This window comes from Marmota monax, unplaced genomic scaffold (genome assembly GCF_021218885.2).
Source record: "Marmota monax isolate L192 unplaced genomic scaffold, Marmota_monax_Labrador192_F-V1.1 WCK01_AAM20220418_F8-fsc00030, whole genome shotgun sequence".
NCBI lineage: Eukaryota > Metazoa > Chordata > Mammalia > Rodentia > Sciuridae > Marmota > Marmota monax.
Window position 1 is genome coordinate 1125941 of NW_026691988.1, and position 12835 is coordinate 1138775.

Genomic DNA, 12835 nt, shown 5'->3' on the forward strand with positions numbered 1-12835 from the left:
AGAACACAAACTTCCAAAGGGATCCAGAGAAGTATTTCTGATAAAATGATAGCTAGAGAGATATGGCAATGGGAATATAAATTGGTATAATCTTTTTGAATTGCAAATTGTTAATAAAAATTATGTAGCATTAGTTTAGTACTTTATATACAACAGAAACTATGCTGTTTATACATATATTTTAATAACAATTGTTTACAATGTGTCAGGAGTCTCAGAGGTATTAATTTTCCTTATCTAGTATTTCTATATCTAAGACCTTAAACTATGTAATCATCAATATCCATATAAAGAATTATGTAATAAGGTATTTGCATCAACATGATTTATGTGGCATAGAGTTTGAAACAAATGTCTAACAATGAAGACTGCTTAGGTAAAAGTACATAATAGGATATTACACACTCATTGAAATCATGTTTGCAAAGAATACCTAATAAAATGGAAAAATAATCTGCATGCAATATTAAGTGAAAAATAAAGTGAGATGCAAAAAGGTATATGTAAAAAAGATTCAAATTACTGAACAATAAACAGATACTCTTACAAAAAGAGAGGAAATAGAACAGAATGTTAATTGTGATTGTATCTGGGTGATAGGAATTATGAATAATTTTAGTCTTTTCAAATGCATTTACAAGTAATCCACAATAAGTATACATTAAATTTATAATTACAATAATAAGCTTAATTTTTTTTCTAGCTCAATGTGATTCCTGGCTTCTCTTCAGGAATATTTCCTTCACATGGCTCCCTGCCCAACTACCTTGTCAGTCAGACACCTTGCCTGTCTGAAAATAAAATCTTTGTGCTAATTTTTTAATCTTCAGAGCAGAGTGATTTTCTTGTAGACTTCTAAGATTTTAGTGTATTCCTCTTAGGAAGTCAGCTATTGACTATGGAAACTCCTTATCTGAATACATTCTGGGATGGAGATGTAAATCATTCCAGTCTACCTTTAGTTGGTCACTGACACCCTGGCTGACTTCATGCTTTATTGAAGGAATTTCATTAGGACTTCTAGTAATATACTGAATGTCCCAAAAGTTACTTAAAATTCGGGGATGTCAGGGGAGTATATCATGTGGGCCTCATCTCTCAGAGGCTTGGCTCCATCTCACTACACATATGCCTGTCCGCACCGAGGACTTTGCTAGTAAAACAGGCTACCAGAATGTTCTCCTAAGAATCCCTGGGATTCCTTGGTTAATTAAAAGTAAGGGATTTGGGGATTAAAGGCAATTTCTTTCAGAGACCTTGGTAACTACCATGTAGTGAACTCAAGAAATATTTGATGAAGAAAAGACTACTACCTCCAGTTTTGTCAATTAGACACCCTGCTTATCTGAAAATAAACATAAAGATATTTTTAAATATAGCAAATATTTTATTAATGAAAATAATAAAGAGTTTTTCAGAGAATAAGTCAGATGTGGGTAAGACATAAAATACAGAGATCATTTTGATTAGTAGGGGATTTCATAGGATAAATGTCCCATCTTGGGACAAATATTCAGAGTTATTAAGGATAATTAAGAGGACAGTTTATAGTGTGATATAAGTGAACATGGAGGTACTTGGTACCAACTCTTTAACAGAAGAAATAGTAAACTTTGATCCAAAGAGTTAAAAATTTTATGACCCTGAACTTCTGTCCAACTGTAGTAGGTTGAATGATGGCTGCACTAAAATATCAAGTCCTAAGCTCTGGAACTTGTAGATTTTAACCTTATTTGGAAAAAAAGGGACATTTGCAAATTGACTAAATTAAGGATTTTGAGATGAAAAGATTACCTTGGATTACCTTGGTGAACTATCGCAAGTGTCTTTATAAAATAGAGGTAGAAGGAGATTCCGCACAGACACACCAATGAGAAGACAAACAGAACAGGAGGCAGGAATCTGATGATAGAGGCAGAAACTGGAGTGATGTGGTCATAAGCTAAGAGATGCTGGAGTCACCAGAAGTGGAAGAAGCAAGGCAGGACACCAGCGACTTGAGGGACTGCAGTTCTGTGACCTGTTAATTTCTGACTGCTGGCTTTCAGAACCATGAGAGAATAAATTCCTGTGCTCTTAGGCAAAGAAATTTGTGGTAGTTTGTTTTATGGGCATCCCTGGTAAATGAATGAAGTGATTAAAATAACCCTTACATTGAAGAACTGTGATTACTGCAAAAAGTCATTCTAAATAGTGTGCTTGTAATTTGATGAGAGGTAAAATCAGCTTTGAAGAGCAGGTCTGCAAAGGTAGTAGGCCAACAGAACAGTGGTAAAAGAACTTGTTATAGTAAGACCATGGGGGAGGGGAGTGAATGGGGGGGAGCATATGAGGGGAGGGGGTTCCTTTCTAGGTGCCCAGTCTCTCTTTCAGTCGATTTATCCCACTGAAGCACCCAGATGAGATGGTTTTCTGGGTACTGTCCTAGGTAGGAACTGAGACCATAGTCTGTGGTGTTATTTATCCAAATTCTGGATTATTCTTCAAAATCATATGCATTTTGGTGAACAGGATTTACGGTATAGTTTATCAATATGGAAACCATTACAAAGAAAGTTGCTGAACTAAGTTTTCTGGACCCTAAAAGAGTTCTTTTTAAAGGAATGATTTAAATTACTGCTTTGGAAATAAAACAACAATAACAACAAAACCGTGCAGCTTCAAAACTCAAAAGAGACCACCTCCAAAAGCATTCTTTTCTCAAAATTACCTGGTGGATGCCAGACTTAGTAAATTTACATTTGACAGACAAATACAAAATTTTTTCCTATTCCACAAAGGCAACATTATAATCTAGCTGTCGGGCCTTAGCTCCATTGAGGCACTGAGATGTGGGCCAGATGAAGATAATTCAGGGAATCCAGCTGCAGCAACAGTCTCAGGGAGCCCTCCCTCAGTGAGCTGAAATCCCAAACGCTTATCGCAAAAGCGAAAGAAATTTGATAATGACCTGGCAGTGGTGACCAGACTTATTCTTGCTAGAACAAGAAAGAGATTGACATACTCTTCAAACGATCAAAAGGGAAATGCAAGGGCTTTCTTTTCAGACATTCAAGTCACAGTAAGTTTGGTCAGATAGTTTGAGGGGCCCAGTTGAGTCACTTGTTAGAGTATATAAAATAAAGTTGGGAAAGACAAGGAGAGATTGGAAAGAATGAGGTATTTATTTACTAAAAGGACCAATGAAACTGATCCCCTCTGTTAAAGAAGGAAAAGAGGACATTGCCAGGTATTTAAAATGCGTGGACAGGGGATTATTTCTAGAACACACCTAGGGGTTAGTTGCCATGAGAGGTTTGAAAGTAACAAAATTCCATCATGTCAGTTATCACAATAACAGTTTAAACAAATAGATATTGATGTTTCTGTTACAAAAGTGATACAGTCCACTATTAAAACAAAATAAACCAGAGCTGAAAATTAAGGCACATGACATGGATGGTGACATTCCCATGGAAGTCTGCTCCTTGGTGTCAACTCTGGTCAACAGCTCAATGTACAAAATGACAAAAGAAAGGTCTGAAAAATTTGTAGATGTCCTCTAATCCAATTCCCTTACTTTAGAGAAAAATGAGATGCAAAGAAAGCTATGGAGTTGCTGAAGTTTGTGCAGGTACTAAGAAGATGATCCTGGTTTGCTCTCATGTCAGCTACAGACACAGAGACCCTTTATTCACATGTTTTTTTTTTTTTTTTTTTTTTGTCCCTTACGTTACCAGGGGAAATTATCTTAGATAGTATGAACTAAACTTGAACATGGAAGAGATTTTAAAAAGGAGAGCTGACTAAGGTGGGCAGATGAAGAGATAGTTTATGATTTAGTTATCAGCTAGAATGCGTTGTAGAAGCCTCCATTCTTAGTTTCAAATTGTAGGTAAAAGCACAATAACAGTCTTTACCAATCTCTAGAAGTTTCTTTGTTGGACACATGCATATATATTTTAGCTCTTTCTCTGGGAAATCAACCTACAGTTCATGAATCATTGGGCTAATTTCTATGTGCTTTCCAATCTCTCCTCTGCAATACCCCCCAAAGGCTGCTTAGTATGTGGCAAATAATATCAAAGAATTTTAAAATTTTCTTTGAGATACCAGAATTTTACTGATTACTGATACTTTTTTTCTGTAAAAGAAATTTACAATTTCCTTTCATTACTCATTATTTTCTTTCATTATTTTCCAACTTATTTAACATTTGCCTTCTCTAGGGGGAAGGCTGCAATACTATGAAAATCCCTGAAAAGTGTTGCAAATGTTTTGCATATTCTAACCTATCCTACTGCAGTTTATCTCTTAAATATGTCTCCCTTTCTTTGTGATTTTATGCCTTCTCAGTTTTTCAAAGTAGTGACTGAGCGAAGTACAGATATGGTCTACATTTTTTCCTCCTAGTGCTGAGCACAGTGGTCACCATGCTCTATAAGATATGTGTATGAATGAAACTGTGAAAATATGTATATGACTGATCTGTGTTTAAGTGTGTTTACATACATACATATACACTGTTCAGTATTCAGTTCACACAGTTTTGAATAAGAAGAGAGTTTGGACCTCAAGCCAGGTAGATTTGGCATCAAATGTTGCCTCTTGCTGGTTTGGACAAGTCACTCAGCTTCAGAACCTTAGTGTCTTCATCTACAAAATGATAATAATAAGTATCTTCAGGTGTAGTCTGTCACAAGAATGGAATAAGATAATGAAATAATGTGCCCAATATAATATCTGGTATATGGTTAAGTGTCAACGAAAAGCAGTTATTATTATTTTCTCATAAAATCACACTATATTTTTAAAGGACTAAAACAGTATTTCATGAAAATATTCAACATTTCTCTTCTCCACTCTGATTTCTGTCCTTTAGAAAACACTACTTCTTGGAGATCATTTGCTGATTGCAGTTTTATTCGGTCTTTCTCAAACTCACATTTTCTCCCCTGCATTATCTCTGACAATGATGGCTGTTCTGCTCTTATCGATTTCTGGCTCTTCTCCTTGTTCCTGCATGTTTCAGGCTGAACTGTGCCGAGCTATGGAACCATTTCAGGTACTCTGCCCTCTTGTGCAATTGCCTCAGAATCAACTTCCCCCACAATTGGTTGCCACTGGTTACATTTTTAGCAGTTGACCAAAATGCTTGGTTGGGTGTAGATTAGGTTGTCATGCCTCTGGAGTGCTTGCAATTCAGAACTTTTACTGGATACTTTCTCTTGTCACTTGATGCTAAGAAGAGCATGTCAACAGTAAAACTGATCTGGAAGCTGAAGATGATGTAACTGATAGATTTAGGTGTCATATTATATAGTAGACAGAGTGTTGCTTGATAGAACATTGTTTGACTCTGTGCCAAAAGACACATTGAGTTCACTCTAGCTGTCTAGCTCTTCACATATCAGCATGTCATTTGCTATCATGCTAAAAACGTAGCAAGAGGCCAGGATTATTTTTAGTTTGAAAAGCTTCATTTACTTCTTCTAGGCTAAATAGATCTTTAATGAATAACTTCTTTAATTTAGTCTTGTTTGTAAGACATGAAAAGGGAATAAATATTCAGTGATTTGAAAGATGGGTTCTCTGTACCAATGAAATATTTAAATGCTTTAACTAGGAACATTAATCCACCATAACATTTCTTTTTGACACTCACAAGTATTTTCTGTTAAGCAGGGGTAATCTCTTTTAAACTAAACATAAAATCACAAACACAAAGGTCTTCATTTTGAATTTTTAATAGTTAGATATGAGCCTGTGTTCAGATTGCTCATAGAGGTATATAGGTAGGTCCCTATTCATTGCATGCACAAGAATCTCTTCTAAATCAGTATTAAATTTAGGACTAATTTTAAAATAAAATCCTGAATTATAGTCACTGGCATGAAATGTTTTGGAGCACAGGAGACTGGATTTTTTTCCCCTTTCCCATATTCCCAGTCATCATTTAATGCCATCTCATACTAAATGCTATATTTTTAATAAACTCAGATGATGCATAATTCATAAAAGATTTCAATTGTTGTTAGGAGATAAAATATGTAGACTAAATGAAATAATAGGAGCTCACTGATAATAAATTTTCTGAGATTAACAGTGTAGTCTGTGGAGATATCTGTAGAGGATTATCCTTCCTTGAGAGTAAGAACTGTGAAGGAGTTCAGTCATTTGACTAAAGATCTCGAGTTTATGCTTGTGTGGTGAACTCTTTTCCCTTCATTTTCTATTAAAAAGTATAAGAAGAAAAAAGTAGTTATTTTGAGTAATTTCTTGCCATAAATGAAGACAACAGCCTCCCTACACCATACACACAGACTTGAGGAGGACCATATGCATAGCATGATGTCCTGATCTGGGACTTCAGCAGAATCAACATTGATGTGGTTTTGATGTTGTTTGTTTTCCTTTTAAAATTGTCTAAAAGAAGACTTGGGCCATTTCAAATTTATAGCATTTTTTTTTCCTGTTGGTGGATGTATTGTTTAAATATGAGGTATCCACCAAAAGGTCATGTGTGGGACAATGCAAGGTTTAGAGGTGATATGATTGAGTTATGAAAGCCTTAACCAATCACTAAATCAGTCCCATGATATGGAATTAACTGAGTGGCAGCAGTAGGCAGGTAGGGTGTGGTGGGAGAAGAAGGGTCATTGGGGATGTACCTTTGGGGTATATATTTTGTACTTGAAGAGTGAAGTTCTCTCTCGCTCCCTCTCTCTCCTCCCCTCCCTCTCCTCCTCCTCCTCCTCCTCCTCCTCCTCCTCTCTCTCTCCTTCCTTGTGCGATTCCCTGAAAACTTTCATCCTCTTCTGCCATGTCGTTCTTCCTTATCTAGGGCCCAGAGGAATGAAGTCAACTATCTGTGCACTAAGAGCTCTGAAACCCTGAGCAACAACTGAACTTTTCTTTTTCTAATTGTTCCTGTCACATCTTTTGGCCACAGCAGCACAAAAGCTGACTAAACCAGTAGATTTCCATTCAGACATCAGAAGCCACTCTGAATACTCAGATAGAAGGGGTTATGATAAAGAAATGACAAGTGTAGCCATTGTAAGGGTGGGGGTGAAGGTCAGGGAAGCCTATCTGCTCATATCAGAGGCCAGTAGACCCAAAGAGGATTCTCAAGTTCACCTGGATGCTATGTGAATCTCAAAAATCTCCAAGAAGTGGCTTCTAATGTTCATGCTGCCTAAAGCACCTGAAGTGACTGATTTGGAAGCCCTCTCACACTGAATCTCCTGTCTCCCTGTGCATTTCTTTAAATCTCTGCCAGAAAGCAATGTTTTGTTTTTTTTTTTTAAGTTATTTTTATTTTTTTTATTTTTGCTTCCTTCTGCATTATATTTATCTTTTGCAGACTAATTCTGTAACAATCCATTTAAAAGAGCTCTGGGAAATGGAATTTCAAGATTTTTTCCTTTGAAGCAGACAAAAATATATGACAGGGACAGTAATGATGTTAGTTTGGACTAAAATCTAAACTGGTCCAAATTTTTTCAACTCAGAATCCATATACACTCTTCGATGCATATTTTAACTTCAAAAACAACCACCCTGCTTCATGCTTCCATAGGATATGATAATTCTGTCTTATATAGTCATCCAGTTTACCCTGTCCCCAGAGGGGTGGATATAAAGTTCTATGAACCACTGCATCTATCTCTGAGTGATGTTTATTCTTTTCCTGGACTTAGTTTCAATTGTCCATTAATATTTTATACCTTTTAGGCTGAATTATAAGACTAATCTTACTAATATGCATCATATTAGAAGAGAATGGTTGGCAAAAATGGATTGATGGATTAATATATAAAGAAATAGGCTAAACTTCTACATGCCTCATTTCTACAAATAAATAAATGGTTATGATTAGCATTTTTAATTCATTTTCTCACTACCCATTTCTTTTGTCTTTAGTAAATAACTTGTCTTGTCATCATTTTTTTAATCTAATAAGGTAATGCCAATCTTTCTTTTCCTCTTTTTCTTTTTTTTAAGGGCTGCAGTTATTAGAGCTTTTCCTTCATTGGACTGCTTTACTCCTTTGTTAACCTCTTACATTAGATATGAGTACTATGAGGCAACTCAGTAAATTCCTTGAATCCTCTTGCCTTTATCATGTGGCCATAACTCTTTTTCTCGTTGATAATCAGTATTATGCTCTCCAGTTAGTATTCAAATTCTTTGTCTATTTCCTTGATGATATGAAGAATTAAAAGTGACTTGGCAAGTTCCGGAATCATTGTTCGGTCTTCTAGTGGAAGCATTTAGTTTTCAGAAATTAAATCCTCTAAACCTGCAGAGCAAAAAGGTAGAAAACAGGATGAAAAGATTTGTAACTGAACCCTTAAGGATAGCAGAGAGAGTAGAACCATGTCCATTCACACTTCTTGGTTCCTTGATGCATGTATTCTGGCTTTGGGAAAAGATAGTATCATATGTGTTGCTTTTTCAGAAAATACACTAAATCTTGTAGGACAGTATATCCCTAATGAGGTACTATGATTACTTAGACAGCGCTATAACTCTTTAATAGGATATTCACTGCAGTCTCAAACAGGACAACTTGAGGTGATGTGGTACGTGATAAGACCCATAAATTCCATGGGTGTGAACCTCTCCCTCATTCCTTGCTGGTAAATGTATTCTTTGGCAGGAAGCAAAGTTGTGTGAGTAGCATTATAGAGAACCAGGCATTCCATTAGCCCATGGTTAATGGTTATTAAAAAAGCAGAGCACTCAGGAAAGGCAATTTATATCTACTGTGTTTGTTCTGGTGAAATATGTTCCTTCTTCCGTGATGGAAATAGTCAACTTGGCAAACAGATCCCAGTGGGAATGGAGCCACAAGGAGTCAGTATCAAGTACAGCTGATGGCATGTCATGTGTTTAACAATGGTGGCAGCTGAATTAGTCTTGTTGAAGGGAAGGCTATCTTTCATGACCACATGTGTAGCTTCTATACCTGATGCCTTGGCTATCTTGTGTATGAGCCCATTGTTCAAGCTGAAGTGATTGGAGAAAGGTTGACTGATGTTCACAGAAAGTGTTATCTTCTCCACTTTGCTACTGAGAAAATGCTTTGCAGTTGAGCATTAACTTAGAACACAAATACTTTCAGACTTTTACCATTTCCAGAAGTTTATTGCTTCTTATTCAGAATTTTGTTTCTTTCAAAATTCTGGGAAATGGGAAAGCCATTATCCACTGTCCACTGTGTAAATCTTTTAGGAAAATGAATGTGGTTCTGACTACTAGGAAGATTTCCTATCTTCCCCTATATAAGGGCCATTACACTGTGGAACTGAAATTTCATAAGGGAATACAAATTTATTGTGTGAACATATCTGTAAACCAGCATTGATTTATTTTACCTCCGTCACTTGATCATGAATGCCTTCTGAGGTCCAAAGTCAGCTTGGCTAGCAATGTTGGTTATAAAACCTTTGAATTTTGGTGTCAGTTCAAATTCTCCCTGAAGTCCTATTTTCTACTTTGTTGAGAAAGGGACTGGTTCCCCGTCCTGTGTGAGCTTTCTCCTTTTTAAGGCAATTTAAGTAACTGACCTCAGTTATACATATGCCAGTTAAATTTGATAATGGAGAGCTACTACACACTCAAAAGGAAAAATTAAAAAACAAAAGAAAAAGGGCAAAGGGTTGGAGGTATGACTTAGTTATATATTGCCTAGGATGCACAAAGCCCAGGTACAAACTAGTATTGCAAAAATAAATTAAAAAAAAATATTTATTGAGATTTAATTTAGACAAAGAAATGCATCAATTTTAAGTGTAGTTTAATGAGTTTTGACAAATATGTGTGTGTGTGTGTCTGTGTGTGTGTGTGTGTATACACCATGTATGACCTCTACAAGAACTATTAACGAGAACATTTCCTTCATTTAAAAAGTATGTGGTACTTCTCTGTGGTCAATACCCTCATTTACTCCTACTGCAAAACATTGATCTGCTTTCCATCACTATAGATTAGTTTTGGCTGTTCTAGAATTTCATATAGTCTTTTATATGTGGCTTAATTATATTGTACAATGTTTCTGAGTTTCATCAAAATTGCTGAATGTATTAGTAGCTAGTTCTGTTTCACTGCTTTGTAATATTCCATTTTATGAATATTACTGATTTATTTATCCATCCATCACCATTTGAGATATACTCGTACAAGTCTTTCTGTAAGCATGTGTCATAATTGTCTTGGGTAAATATTTATGAATGGAATGACAATATCAAATATTAAGTTTGAAACTCAATGTTTCACTTTATAATGAACTCCCAGAATGTTTTCCACATGGCAGTAGTATTCTGTATTCTCACTAATGAGTTCTCATTACTTTACCTTCTTGTCAAGATTTTTGTTGGCAGACACTTTTAAATTTTAGACATTTCTATAGTATTTGGTGACATTTGTTTACATTTTCCAGTTGATCAATGATGTTTCATATATTTCTTGACAATTTATTCATATTTTGTGAAGTAACAGTTCAAATCTTTTGCCCATTAAACATTGTGCTGTTTTTCTTATTACTGAGTTGCAGTAAGTAGTCTTTATTATGGAAACAAGACCTGTGTCAGATGTGTACATTGTGGATGTTCATTCCCAGTCGGTGGCTTGTCTTATTTCTGTAAAAGTGTCTGTCAATGGGCAGTCATATTTAATCTTGATGAAGGACAATTGTCAGTTTTTTATGATCAAGTTTTCCATGTCCTTTGTAAAAATAATACACAAAAACAATACAAATAGTGTATCGCAGTCACGATGATTTTTTCCTTTTTCCATCTAGAAATTTTCGAGTTTTAACTTTTACACTTAGGGCTACGATTTATTTCAAATTAATTTTTACGCATCATTTGAAGTAGAAGCTCAGGCTTAATTTACAATGTTGTCTTTATCTGTAGTTTTATTTAGTTCTGTTTCATATTATCCGTATCTCCGTTTAAAAATGCTTAATCTTCTCTTTAGCATTTTGAACACCTTGACACAGTCCTATTAGCTGTTTAATTGTCCTTGTTAACACATTCTATCATCTTCTTAATTTCTGGGTCAGTTTTGATTGATTTGGTTTCTGCTCTTTATAAGTCTTACTTTCCTGTCCTTTTTATGTTTGCATGGCAGAATTTATAAAATTAACCTTTTGGGGCACTGGATGTTTTCATATTACTATACATGTTTTTGAGCTTTGTTCCAAGACATAGTTCATTTTTCTGGAAACAGATTGATTATTTCTGGTCTTGCATTTAATTCTTGCTGTGTGGAATCAGGGCAGCTAATTTTGTCATACTATGGAGGAAAAACCTTTATGCATATTATACCTGATGCCCTGTTTTCCATGCTGACAGGGAGTAGAGGAACTGGAACCCATCCTATGAGAACTGATGCTTCCAATCTTTCTGGGCTGTTCTCTTCATCCTCAGAGAGTTTCCTCACAGAAATGCACTAAAGACCCAGAGAGAGGGGGAATCCTGGGATTTCTGGATCTCTCTCTGTGTGTCCATTGGTACTCTCACCAACAAGATGAAGTCTTCTCTGAGAGACTGAGCAATTTGTGAGGGAATAGAGTGCTCCTGATCTGAAATGATGTGATGCCAATCAATTTGGAGGCACCATTTCCTCACTGTCAGAAATGTCTCTCATGCAAGCAGGAAAGCTCTTGTAGCTGACTGCATATCTTCTTTCCTGGACAATGCTTATAAACTCCCTAAGAATCTGGCCCTCTGGCTTTCTTTTCCTTTGTTACATGATGAGCCATTTTTCTTTTAGTGATGTATTTTTTTTTCTTTAGCAATCATTTTGTAACTTTCTTAATTCCAATCCCATTATGATTTTTTTCTGATTAGTCATCTGACTTGGAATTTACAAAACTCTTTATTCATAAATATTTATAGTCACATGAGTCATTCACATAGATGAACAATTGAGTAATTGTAGGTTGATTTTTTTTAAATCACTTACTTTCAGACACCAATTTCATTGTAAAAGTTATGGCTACAATTATTGTGTATTAAAAACTTTGGACATACTCCTGTTTTAGAAAATATCTTTACTCATGTCGTCTATCTTATTTACATGAGTTCCTGTATAATCTCAAAATTTTAAGTATCATTTATCTGTTAATGTTTTCTAGTTTACTCTTAGCTCTTTAATTTTAGTTGTATTTTATTTTATATAAAATTCAAGTTCATACATAGTAAAACTATTGATATTAATATTGTTTCTTCTTTTCCTTCCATGTATATTGAATTAATTAATCTTATAATATGAGAGACTTGATAAACATTAAATTTTATCTGTAGCTGTATTTGTAGATATTTATTCTAAATTTCCTGACAAATGGAGTGCAGTCCCTTCTCTACTTTCCTCCATCCATGAAACTAGTCTCAAGAAAAGGTAGAGGAGGCAGAGCAAGATGGAGGCCAAGATGCTTTGGTAATCCTCTCTCCACAGACACTGAATTAAACAGCTATTCCTGAACCAAACTACCTTTACAAGAACTACAGAAACCAGATGAGAGGCCATATTGCCTGCTTTTTAGTATAATGAAACAAGAAGGCTATTCAAGCAGTCAGGCAGGAAAGAGGTACTAGCATGGCCCCTCCCCAGCACTGAACAGCAGAGAGGGAGCTTCCCACTTGCAGGAAGGAGAGGAAATCAAACACAGGCCTTAGACTTGAATGCCAACCATAGTGAAACCCAGTGCTGACCAAAGCCCATGACCTCTCCTGCCATAACAATACCTAGGACCACACCAGTTGAACTATAAAAGGCCTGCCTCTGACTGTGACCACCACCCCTCCTTATCCTCAGACTGCAGATTGGGCTGGACTCCACCACT